Genomic DNA, 6000 nt, shown 5'->3' with positions numbered 1-6000 from the left:
ATTGCATTGAAGGGAGAAAAAGAGCTGCAAGAGGAGTGAAGAATCAGCTGAGAAAGACGAGTCCTGGAGATTCTGTGCCTGCTAGAGAGGGCAGTGGCATCAGAAAGGAGGCAGCCTGTAACTGAGAAGCGTGGCCCCATAACCTGTGAGAATTGATATTGCTGAGAGAAGAAAGCTGCAGGGACCACAGCTAGAGAGACTGATACAGATAATCCACATTGTCCTACAGCTCTGTGCATCAGGGTTTCCCCTATCAGACCTCCAAAGACACTATACCTGCACTATGGTACCAACCACAATGGAGATACGTAAGTGAGGTGGGCCCTCAAAATACCCCAGAGGCGTACACATGGATAGTGACTTAAAGGGGTTGTCTCGCGAAAGCAAGTGGGGTTAAGCACTTCTGTATGGCCATATTAATGCAATTTGTAATATACATCGTGCATTAAATATGAGCCATACAGAAGTTATACACTTACCTTCCTTGCGCTGGCGTCCCTGTCTCCATGGCTCCGTCTAACTTCAGCGTCTAATCGCCCGATTAGACGCGCTTGCGCAGAAGGGTCTTCTGCCTTCGTCTCGGTCTGGCACGAGCAGCGTTCTGGCTCCGCCCCCTTCTACGCGTCATCGCGTAGCTCCGCCCCGTCAGTGTGCCGATTCCAGCCAATCAGGAGCCTGGAATCGGCACACGTGACGGGGCAGAGCTACGTGATGACGCGTAGAAGGGGGCGGAGCCAGAACGCCGCTGCTGCTGGACAGACCCGAAGGCAGAAGACCCTACTGCGCAAGCACATCTAATCGGGCGATTAGACGCTGAAATTAGACGGAGCCATGGAGACGGGGACGACAGCGCAGGGAAGGTAAGTAAATAACTTCTGTATGGCTCATAATTAATGCACGATGTATATTACAAATTGCATTAATATGGCCATACAGAAGTGCTTAACCCCACTTGCTTTAGCGAGACAACCCCTTTAAGCACAGGCCTGCCAGTTAACCCCTTCCCGCTCTAGGACGTACATTTATGTCCTGGAGCGTCGGGGTATGTATGAAAAGAGGTCGCGGGACGACCTCTCTTCATACAGCGTGGGCGTCAGCTGTTTATTACAGCTGACACCCGCGGGCAATACCTGCTATCGGCCGTGCAGCCGATTACAGCTATTGACTCTTAAATGCCATTGTCAATTCTGACAGCGGCATTTAAATCCCCCGAACAACCCCCCGCGGTGAGATCGGGGGAGCCGTGCAGGTGTCATGGCAGCTGGGGGCCTTCTGAAAGGCCCCAGGGCTGCCTTAGGAGACTCCATATCAAGCCATCCCCGTGGGGTGGCTTGATAGGCTGCCTGTCAAATTGCAGTATGACATAATGCTATAGCATTACGTCTTACTGCAGGAGCAATCAGAGCATCGCATGTTGTAGTCCCCCAGGGAGGGCTTAAAAGAAAAGTTAAAAAAAGATCAATAAAGTTTTTTTAATTGTAAAAAAAAAGTAATAAAAGTTTAAATCACCCTCCTTTTGCCATATCTATAATTAAAAAATCTAAATCATAAAATAAAAATACATGTTTGGTATCGCCGCGTCTGTAAAAGTCCAATCTATTAAAGTCGCACATTATTTACCCCGCATGAACGTCGTCCGAAAAAAAAATAAAGAATGCCAGAGATGCACTTTTTCAGTCACCCTGTCTCCCAGAAAAAACGCAATAAAAAGCGATCCAAAAGTCGTATGTATTCCGAATTGGTACTAACGGAACTAACTACAGGACATCCGTACAACTAAGTCGACGGAAAAATTAAAAAGTTATTGCGCGCACAAGATGACCGTAGAAAATAATTGAAAAAAATTAAAACGTCTTTAAAAAAAAAAGAGTAGTACAGTAAAAAAAAAAAAGTATACAAGTTTGGTATCGTAGTAATCGTACTGACCCATAGAATAAAATAATCATTTCATTTTTGTTGCAGTTTGTGCACCGTAGAAACAAAACGCACTGAAAGATGGCGGAATGTCGTTTTTTTTTCATTTTACTCCACTTAGAATTTTTTTAAGTTTTTCAGTACATTATATGGTAAATTAAATAGCATTATTGGAAAATACAACTCGTCCCGCAAAAAACAAGCCCTCAAACAGCGACGTCGATGGATAAATAAAGGAGTTACGATTTTTTTTAAAGGGGGGAGGAAAAAACGAAAATAAAAAAAAGGGGCCCGCATCATTAAAGGGGTTGTCTCATGAAATCAAGTGGGGTTATATACTTCTGTATGGCCATATTAATGCACTTTGTAATATACATCGTGCATTAAATATGAGCCATACAGAAGTTATTCACTTACCTGCTCCGTTGCTAGCGTCCCCGTCGCCATGGATCCGTCTAAATTCGCCGTCTTCTGGCGATTTTAGACGCGCTTCCGCTGTGCGGTCTTCTCCGTGGTGAATGGGGCCGCTTGTGCCGGAGAGCTGGTCCTCGTAGCTCCGCCCCATCACGTGTGCCGATTCCAGCCAATCAGGAGGCTGGAATCGGCAATGGACCGCACAGAGCCCACGGTGCACCATGGGAGAAGACCCGCAGTGCATCGTGGGTGAAGATCCCGGCGGCCATCTTGGTAAGGTAAGTAAGAAGTCGCCGCAGAGCGGGGATTCGGGTAAGTACTAAACTGTTTGGTTTTTTTTAACCCATCCCTTGTTTTTGTCTCGCGCCGAACGGGGGGCCTATTGAAAAAAAAAAAAACCCGTTTCGGCGTGAGACAACCCCTTTAAGGGGTTAAAAATACATATGCTTGAGGAAATACATATTCGTCCGTCAGTCTTGGACAAGATATCAGACATTTGCATTACTTTCGAACTATGTGCGGGCGCCTGCTACTGTTCAGTGGGACCAGTGCCTTATAATTGAGGTGTATTGCATGACTTTTGTGATTTATAAAAGATTTCTAAACTAGCCTGCACACGTTAGAGTTATGCATATCCTTCGGTCGGTGTCACATGGGTGTAAGCGCATTTACATGTGCATTGGTGCCACAAAAAAGAACAAAAATATACAACCATGCTCCCATTCATTGAAATGGGCAATTAGTGTAATTAGATCAATATGTGGTCTTTTCTTGTACAAATACGCAGGAAAATAAAGCGCGCTGCGCATTTCTTTGCACGAAAAAAAGCACATGCAAAATATTTTTATGTGACCGAGCCCATTGAAATTAATATGTTCCATTCACTGCGTATTGCATGCACAAATTTTTCATGCAAAATACGCTATGCAAATACGGTTATACGCCAGATTAACATGGGCATATGCTCATTTACGTGTATATTTTCGCACTGGGCGTTGCATTTTTGCACGCCTCTGTGCTTTTACTGTACTGTTGGCCTGACCGCCTGCCAGGCACACCTTGAGGCCAATGCGGTTGCCTCTGAATCAGTACTGTAACTCACAAGATTCACCCTCACTCACAATTATTTCTCCTTTGGCAAAGAGGTATTCCTGCAACTCATTGGAACCGCCATGGGCAGTAAAAGGGCACCGCAATATGCCAACGTTTTCATGGCAAAACTGGAGAGTGACTTTCTGGCCTCCTGCTCTAGCAAACCATTGGCCTACTTCTGCTACACTGATGACATCATAATCATCTGGACCAACACCGAGCAAGAACTAATAAAATTCCATGAGAGATTCAATGCATTCCACCCACCATGAACCTGATATTAAGCTACTCGTATACCGAAATCAACTTTTTAGACACCACCATCAAAATTTCAAACAACTCAATACAGACACCCCTGTACCGAAAACCGATTGATCGGCCTACATACTTCAGATGGGACAGTTCCCATCCCAAACACATTAAAAAGTCCATTGTCTACAGCCAGGCCATCAGATACAACTGGATCTGCTCCAACCCAACAGACAGAGGAACATCTATACCATCTTTAAAGACATTTTTAAATCAGGGCTACCATCCCAGCTCAATGGATGACCAAATCACCAGAACCACCAGGATACCCAGAAATCAACTACTCCAATACACAGAGAAGGAAGGAAATGATTGTGTACCTCTAGTAGTGACCTACAACCTGCAACTAGAAGTACTCAGGAAAACAGAAAAGAAACTCCATCATACCCTACAGAAGGATGACCGTCTGACCACCATATTCTTGGCCCCTCCCCTTCTGTGTTACAGGAAATCTCCAAATTTGAGGAACTTTATAATTAGTAGTGCATTACCCCCTGACACACAAAAAGGAACTTATGTCTGCAATGTAAGGAGCTGTAAGACCTGCTCACATATACTGACTGCGGACAGGATACAGATCCCCAACACACAGCAGGACTATAAGATCCCAGGAACAGTCACATGTTCCACTTCTGATGTTGTGTACCTGATCCTGTGCTGTAAATGTCCTGTTGGGGACCTTAATGTTGGGGTAACAGGACAAAAACTGAAAGCCAGGATGAGATCTCATTGCCACGCAATTAAACAGAGAAAGAGAGAATTACCTGTGGCCGAGCACTTCTCTAATTACGGACACAACATATCAAAGTTATTATAATCAACGGCAATTTTAAGTTCCAACGCAATAGAAGAATTTGGGAATATAAATTTATAACCGCCTTTGGTACTATAAGAAACGGTTTGAATCTCTGAGGTGTTTTTTACATCAGGGGAGATTATGAGATATGAGAAACCCAGAGCAGAAGTAACACACTGGCCTGGTGACCCCCTAACATCAATTTAGAGACCATTAAACGTTCACATCCCTTGTTTACTGTTATGCTCCTCCCTCCCTGGTACTTATCTAAGCGTTATTAATCCCACCATGTCTGTGCCCTCTTAGTCCTCTTTTGAATGCGGTGTTAATCGCAGTATAATTCTCCCATTGAAAGCAATGGGGCCTTGCAGGCATGCGCTCAATTGTGGTGCTGGACGGCGCTTTTCGGCACCGCGATTTTCAAACAGAGTCTGTTCTATCTTTGTCCATTTATCGTGCCTCATCACAATGATGGGGTGCGCCAAAACACGCTGTCAACTGCAGGGAGCTGTGACCGAAAGAGAAAGTAAAATCGCGGCGAAGCACCGTGGTTGAGATCGCAGCGCTTTGCCACGTTCATGCGTGAGAGAGGGCTTATACTGTTCTGGAATTAATCACACCATATCTGTGCCCTCCCATGTGATCATGTGTATATGCTTTTATATAAATGCATCTTTAGATCTTTTCCATTATGCCTGAGGAAGAACCCTGAGAGGTTCAGAAGCTCGCTGTAACATCATGTATTTTCCTTACCCATTAAGAATTATCTTATCTACAAGATGACTTGGCTTCCCTTACTGACAACAATCTCACTTTACTGCAGTATTTGCACTCGCAAATTGTGCACGTTTGTCTGCACAAACCCCCCAAAAAATCACACAACCGCGGCCCCAGTCATTGAAATGGCCAATTAGTGTAATTAGTTCCATATGTTCTATTTCCCTGCGCAAATGTGCAGGAAAATACAACATGTTGTGCATTGCGACAGAATTGCGCACGCAAAATACGTGCTTGTCAACAAACCCATTGAAATCAAGGGGTTCTATTCACAGCATAATTCACGTGTACATTTTGCATGCGTAAACAGTTGCGTGGATCGAGCCTTAGGTTATCCATTTCTGTAAAGACACTGTACCGCTTATCTAATAACTGAAGCTTCTATTACCAACTTTTTCTCCAAGTTTCATAATATATATAAATGTTGTTAGTCGTTCACGACCCTCAGCGACCCTAAAGGCTCGCTCCCTGCATGTTTTTCGGTTTTGCCCTGCTTCTTCCAGTTGTGTGATATCCATGCCAGTATCAGCTCTGACAGTATCCACCATCGTGTTCTTTGGCGCAGGGTCTTCTTTTGCGACTGATCTGTCCAAGCATTATAGATTTTTCTAGCGACTTTGTTCGCATTACATGGCCAAAATCCGTGAGTCTGAGCCTGGTCATCTTGTCCTCTGTGAGTCTGAGCCCGGTCATCTTGT

Source organism: Eleutherodactylus coqui, chromosome 10, assembly GCF_035609145.1.
Source record: "Eleutherodactylus coqui strain aEleCoq1 chromosome 10, aEleCoq1.hap1, whole genome shotgun sequence".
NCBI lineage: Eukaryota > Metazoa > Chordata > Amphibia > Anura > Eleutherodactylidae > Eleutherodactylus > Eleutherodactylus coqui.
This window is presented reverse-complemented; position numbering follows the sequence as displayed.